General features: G+C 43.2%; 1 protein-coding gene across 2 annotated transcripts in view; it reads left to right on the top strand.

Moving 5' to 3' along the window:
* ACSF2 (acyl-CoA synthetase family member 2) overlaps nucleotides 1-7,408 on the top strand; it is a 95,981-nt gene that overhangs the window by 66,117 nt on the left and 22,456 nt on the right. The gene's annotated exons all lie outside the window — the stretch shown is intronic.

Below are 7,408 nucleotides of genomic sequence, written 5' to 3'. Positions count from 1 at the left end.
TCAGAATAGACCCATAGAAATCAGTTGGCTTAAGTCCATTGATTTCAGTGGGTCTACCTGAATATAACTAATATTGGGCTTTCACATGGTTTTCAGGGATTTCACTCATTGTGTTAAAACTGTTGGAAGCCATATGGAAAATGAGAGGGCTATCACCATGTGTTTTTTATGGTCTTGGATTATGTATGTGGAAAGTGCTGATCAAATTACAGATGTTAGAATGAGATGATAATAATAGCTAAGATCTTTGGAAACTAACTCATATGTTGGAATTGTCTTTGTTAGAGAAAGGTAGAATGCAGATAACTCTGCCTTCCGCTTAACTTCAAACAAATGACACTTAAAAATATTACTGACATTTTAAAATTTTACATCAAAAGTGTAGAGGCATAAATAGACAGATGAATGTTTAAAAACAACCAACACATACAAACATTCCTTAACCAGCAAGCAAGTTTCATATAACCGTATTAGTCATCCTATAAATGATGCTTTTTTAAAAGGCTGAGCAAACCACTGCAGAGGATGAAAAGCTACATAATGTCATGAATCCTATAGAGTGGAGCTGATGTAGTGTAACAGTTACACAGTATTGGGTTGTGACTTGGGCAGTCCCTGGTTCAAATCTTATCTGAGCCATAAACTGCCTAGGTGCAATAAAGGAATAATGATACAGATCTATCCTGCAGAGCTGATGCTCAGGAATTACTGTACTACTATATGTAAAGGGCTGTGAACTCTATTGTGGTGCAGTATAATGCTAAGTATTCCCTTGTACCAAGATCCTTGAGATAAACATGTAGAAACTTGACTTCATTCTAATATTACAGGAGAATTGTAGGTTGATCAAGCACTGAGGTTGCCCTCAGGATAACTCCTGACTCAGTAGTTTGTTTTAATTTTCTGGTCTGTTTTAATTCTTCCTAATGTTTTCCATTCCCAGAGTCTGTATTTGGCTTTTGGGATCAACAGTTCAGTTACTGGAGTGCTTCCTATGCCACGTTCTTACCTGATTTTATGATATTCCATTGACCTGTCCCTCGCACTTGTCTTAAAGGGAGCTTTCCATATATATGTACCCATTGGCTATTATGAGTGTCTAGCTCTTGTAAAGTGCTTCTCTTCACAGTCTTCTTGCCCTTGACACTGCACATTGCTGTTCAGGCTATCCCACTGGAACTGAATTCAGATCTCAGCACACCTCTCTCACTAGGTGCCTTGACCAAGTCACTTTGTTTTGACTTAATATGACATCTCCAGTAGCAGCCATGCAACTGTGTGATGTTGCAACAGAAGCTTCCAATAGGATGATGCTTTAAAAGCCCTTCATTAACAGTTGGAATGAAGAATATGGGCAGTTGTGCCTGACTGTTTAGATGTGATCATATCTGGTAACCTTAATGGTGAGTTGCATGGTAGATGGTAGTGGTGGCACGGGGAGAATTTGAACCTATGTTTATATACATATGCACAGTGATAATATTAAGAATATTGGTGTTTGTTTAATGATGTGAACTCTAATGGAAATTAAAGTAACAGGAACTCATTACATAGCTAGCAAAAAGATTAGTTCAAGAGGTCATGTGAACAGAGTTTCTAATTTTTATATATCATCTTAACCCATCTTTGTATATAAAAATATATTCAAGGTGGCTAACAATTAAACAGAACAATCAAAATTTATAATGAAGCTAGAATTAAAATATGAATAAAACCAAATAAAAGTAGCATCAGCAAAACCAAGTTCAAGTCAAGTTGCAGTATTTAAAAATGCTGTCTGGAAGATGGCAGAGGTGGGGCCAGGCAAACTCTCTTGAGCAAAGTGTTGCAATATTTTGATCCCAAATCAGGGAGAGGAGAGTCATCAAGGTGCTGAGGCCAGATGACACTGCAGAGTTGTTGAAATATTAATGATAATTTATTGTGGCCCAATGTGTTTTGGGTTATCACAAAACCCTTTGTCAAGGGCAATGTTAGGGAGGATCCTCTGGTTAGTTGCTTCTTTGAATGTTACATTTCAATTTTATGAGGAATTTGTCTTAAGCCTCCCTAATATTGCCCTTGACAAAGGGTTTTGTGATGACCAAAACGTGTTGGGCCACAATAATTCTGCAGTCTTATTTGGCCTCATCACCTGGAGGACTCTCCTCTCCTTGGTTTGCATGTATATTTGCGCCTCCCTGTTGTTCCTGGCAATATTTTTATGCCACCACAGAAAGGCCTCTGCTTCATATGTCCAGTCTCCAGACATCTAATGATGGAGGGACACAGAGCAGGGTCTCATTGGATGGTCTTCATGACTGGGCAATTTCATATCATTGAAAGCAGTTATTAAGATACTCTGGTTCCAAAACATTTGGGGTTTTAAAGGTCAAAACCAGCACTTTGAATTTAGCTAAGAAGCAAATTGGTAAGCAGTTCAGATGGTATTACATCACAGTTACAAGTTCTAATCTGTCACTTCTAGTGAATATTCTGGCAGCTACATTTGGATCCAATGGAAGTTTCTAAGCTGTCTTGATATAGAACATATTACAGTCATGGTGAGGCATAAATAATTATGGTTCGGTCTGTCTGGTTTCCCAAAGAGAGGCTGTGGCTGGTGTAGGAGCCAAAGTTTTATTTATTTCATATATATCCCACCCTTCCTCTCAGCAGGAGCCCAGGGCGGCAAACAAAAACACTAAAAACACTGTAAAACAACATAAAAACAGACTTCAAAATATATTAAAACAAAACATTAAAACATTTTTAAAAATAGGTTTAAAAACATTTTAAAAAGCAATTCCAACACAGACACAGACTAGGATAAGGCCTCTACTTAAAAGGCTTGTTGAAAGAGGAAGGTGTTCAATAGGTGCCAGAAAGATAACAGAGATGGCGCTTGTCTAATATTTAAGAGGAGGGAATTCCAAAGGATAGGTGCCACTACACTAAAGGTCCATTTCCTATGTTGTGCAGAACAGTCCTCCTGATAAGATGCAGAGCTCAGTGAACTGATAAGGCATGTAGGGGCAAGACAATCTTTCAGGTATCCTGCTCTAAAGCTGTATAGAGATTTGTACACCAAAACCAGAGCTTTGAACTTAGCCTGGTAGCTAATAGGCAGCCAGTGCAATTCTTTCGGCAGCAGGGTGAAATGTTGGTGATATCCTGCCCCTGTGAGCAGTCATGCTGCCGCATTTTGCACCAGCTGCAGCTTCCTGACCAATCTCAAGGACAGCCCCACATAGAGCACACTACAGTAATCCAGTAATCCAGAGGTTACCAGTGCATGAACAACAGTGGTTAGGCTATCCTGGTCCAGAAATGGCTGCAGCTGTCATACCAGCCGAAGCTGGTAAAAGGCATTCCTACACACTGATATCACCTGGGCTTCCAGCGACAAAGATGGATCCAGGAGCACCCCCAGACTATGAACCTGCTCTTTCAGACCCATCCAAAGTAGGCAATTAACCAAATATCCAAACTCGGAAACCACCAACCCACAGCACCTCCTTCTTGCTAGGATTCAGACTCAGTTTATTGACCCTCATGCATCCCACACCAAGTCCAGGCACTGGTCCAGGACTTGCACGGCCTCTCCTGATTCAGATGTTACAGAGAAATAGAGCTGGGTATCATCAATGTACTGCTGACACCTCACCCCAAATCTCCTGATGACCACTCCCAAGGACTTCATATAGATGTTAAACGGCATGGGGGACAAGATGATACCCTGCGGCACCCCACAGCACAACTTCCAGGGGGCCGAAAGACAATCACCCAATGCTATTTGAAAATCCCCCTGGGGATAGGATTGGAAACACTGTAAAACAGTGCTTCCAATAGCCATCTCACCAAGTTGACCCATAAGGATACCATGGTCAATGGTATCAAAAGCCTCCAAGAGATCAAGTAAGAATAACAGGGTCGCACTCCCCCTATCCTCCTCCCGATAAAGGTCATCCATAACCAGGCCTGAATGTAGATTGGAATGGGTTAAGATAATCTATTTCATCCAAGAGTACTTGCAATTGCTGCACCACAGCCCTCTTGATCACCTTCCCTAAAAAGGGGATATTTATGACTGGGTGGTAGTTGTCACAAACCAGTGGGACCAGGGTGGGCTTTTTCAGGAGCAGTCAGATCACTGCCTCTTTCAGGGTGGCTGGAACCACTCCTTCCCACAATGACACATTAATCACACTTGGATCCTCTCGGTCAACACCCCCCCACACGGCAAGCTTTAATAAGCCAAGAAGGGCAAGGGTCAAGAGGACATGTTATTAGTTGCATCATCACAAGCATCTTGTCCACGTCATCAGGCTGCATCAAGTGAAACCGATCCCAAGAAGTTGCAACAGTTGTTGCACTGGACATCTCACTGGGGACTACAGTAGATGTGGATGGGCATCAAGATTGCTATGCAGGTGAGCAACTTTACCCTCAAAGTGCCTTGCAAACAATTCACAGTGGGCCTCTGAAGGGTCTAAAACTCCATTTCCTGGAGCTGATGTCAACAGACCCGGGATCATATGGAAAAGCTCCAGTGGACGGCTGCTTGAGGATGCAATGGTGGCAGAGAAGTGGGCCTTCTTTGCTGCCATGACGGCCACACAATAGGCACGGTTTTACTTCTGCCCAATCAGCCTCACAGCATGTCTTTCACTACTTGCCCTTTAGCGGTCATCTAGCCTGTTTCATTGCCCTTAGTTCACTGGCATACCAAGGTGCAAATCAGGCTCCACAATGCCGGAGAGGGTGCTCGGGGGCAACCGTGTTAAGAGCCCAACGCATCCCATTGTTCCACAGCATTACAAGGGCTTCAATAGGATCAGCTTCTCTATCTGTCAAAGTTGGTAAAAGGCACACCCAGCAACAACCTAGTCATCCAGGAAGTGTAAGGCTGGGTTCAACAATACCTCCAAGCTCAAAAACTGCTTCTTTTTAAGGGAGAGTGCAGCCCCATCTACTCATAAATCATCTGTAATAGAGATCCTGGCAGACTAGACTAGTGAGAGAGGAGTGGGAAGACATACAATTCCCTTCCTTCGGTGTACTGTGATCCCCTACTAGTTCAGCAAAACTTAGAGCAAGAGAATAGGGCACATAGTATATCTCTATACTGAAGGCCAGTGCAGAGATAGAACTTTCCTGTTTTCCCTTGGTTTCAAAGGCAAGAGCACCCATATTTGGGCTGTATTCAGTAGGTTGGGCTACATGGCCCGGCAGTCTATGACACTGAACTCCCAAGAAAGAAACACGTGGGTGACAGAGGAAATGGTATCCAGCACAAGCTTTTTTAAATGAGGGGTGGGCAGCCTTCATCTTAATTCCATGTAGGTATGAGGAGTAAAAAACATGGAAGGAAGGAAGAGAGCGAGGAGAGGATTGCACAGAGAGAGAGAGAACACGACGGGGGAGGTAGGCCCCACTCACCATCAGCATGCAGCCTCCAACGAAATGCAGTCCTCAACGGAAAGGGGGCGCCCTACTCCTATTCTAAACCTATCAACCTGAGGCAAAGATCAGCAACGTTGATATGAATGAGAGAAAGTGAAGAAAAACTCAACAACCCCAAGTGTTAGTTCTTTGCCAAGCTGGGGGGGGGGGATGGGGGAGGAAGAGAGAGAGACTGGAGGAGCTGAGGGTAGAGGTTAGAAATGGAACATTTTGAGCTGGTTTCTAGCCAGGTGCTGGCTGTAGCAAACAGCTGGGGCCTGCGCATACAAATATGAGCTTGTTGAGGCTTTCACCGCTGAAGCTGGCTACAAAAGCCAAGCTGGTGGGGTGTTTACAGAGGCGAGACGGTCTCAAGAAAGAGAGGAAATCCAAGGACTGGTTTAGGGCACAGAGGAAGGATTATTCACAGGGATGTCTGCCTTTTTCCATTGTTGAGAGGAGGTGTTCCCAAGTGTGCATCCTGTGGGTCTTACAAATACTGGCCAGGCCTCTATTTTGCAGAGTTAGATTTCAAAGGGATTTTTGACTGAAGTTGGAGGCAATTTTTTGCATATTGGGGTGTGTGTTAATTTGGGCATTGCTTACTACTGGCAAAGTGTGTAACATTTTTTACAACTTCCCATGAAGTTCTCTCAGAAGTGAAGTGCTGGGGAGGTGGAGAACTCACTACTGAGATACCCATCCCTATGTTGCCCATAACCTGTAGCCCAGCCCTTACCTATGTTCTCAGCTTCATTCTCTTACCTGTTCTGAGCTTTGGCTTCTTGGTGTATCCTCTGTTCATTCTCTTCCCCTGCAAGTTCTCATTTCTGCTGCTGTTTGCTCCTCTTCCATTAGTTTTTGGGTAGACACACTAACTGTTCTGCCAATTCCAGTGTGTCTCTACCTTTCCCTTCTAAAAATGGGCACTTTATGCTTGTCAACCCCTGCCCCTTTTTACTGTAAAACCTGGTGGGAGCAGCTCCAGTGCATTTTGTGTAAATTCAGCTTAAAATAGATTTCACACCTGATTGGCACATAACATTCAACAAACAAAAGGGGAAGATGCACAAAGGGCCATTTTTACGGAGAAGGGTGGTGTCTTAATAGGTTTTAAGCAGCTATACTAAATTATTTTAAAGCATTTTAACAAATAATTTGTAAAATTATATTTTTATTTAACAGAATTATGTGTATGTGTGTGTGAGAGAGAGAGAGATAGAAAGCTGTCTTTCTTTTAAACTATATCCTGGACAAAGAGTCCTCTGTTTGGCTGGGATATAACAGAGTGACAAAGGGTTCATGTCAGTTTAAGGCAATTCAATTTTTGTTCTGCAAGATAAAAAGTATAGACCAGGGATAATCAGTGTGAAAATCCACAACTGCTGGTGAGCCTAATTCCTCTCACCTCTGACCATTGGCTATCCTTGCTGAGGCTGATGGGGATTGTAAACTAAACATTCTGGAGATCACCATGTTGGCTACCCTTGCTATTGACATAGGCATATAGATTGTGCTGTGCATGGCTCACCCTGTGCACCTCAGAGGTTAATCGATATCCACACACCTTGCATTCTGGACATATCAAGCAAGTGCTATCAGGAGGTCCCAACTGGCTTTTTGTATCATACGACCATGTGTGTGCTGTCAATATTAGCAAAAGGGAAATCCCTTTTTTTGCATGCTTTTGGGCTCCCCTGTTGCCTCAAGAAACAGACTTCTGTAGGAGGTTATTTGGGGGGGGGAGTGGGGAGAATCAGTAAGTCCCCGTGAGGGGTTGGCCGTGAAGAGAACGGCCTTCGAACTCTCTGCTATTTGTTGCCTAAAGCCTGGACCTCTTGGTGTCACTGCAGCAGGATTTAGTATTTGCCTCCTAACTTTCACAGTTCTTTACCAGGGATGAGTAAGAGCTGGGCAAAGAGCAGGCAGTGATTCTCATAAGTCCACCGTTTACCTAGTTCATGCCAGTGTCTCCTGGGAGTCA

This window comes from Rhineura floridana, chromosome 3 (genome assembly GCF_030035675.1).
Source record: "Rhineura floridana isolate rRhiFlo1 chromosome 3, rRhiFlo1.hap2, whole genome shotgun sequence".
NCBI classification, from domain to species: domain Eukaryota; kingdom Metazoa; phylum Chordata; class Lepidosauria; order Squamata; family Rhineuridae; genus Rhineura; species Rhineura floridana.
The sequence above is the reverse complement of the archived record's forward strand: the minus strand, read 5'-3'. Positions and strand labels throughout refer to the sequence as shown.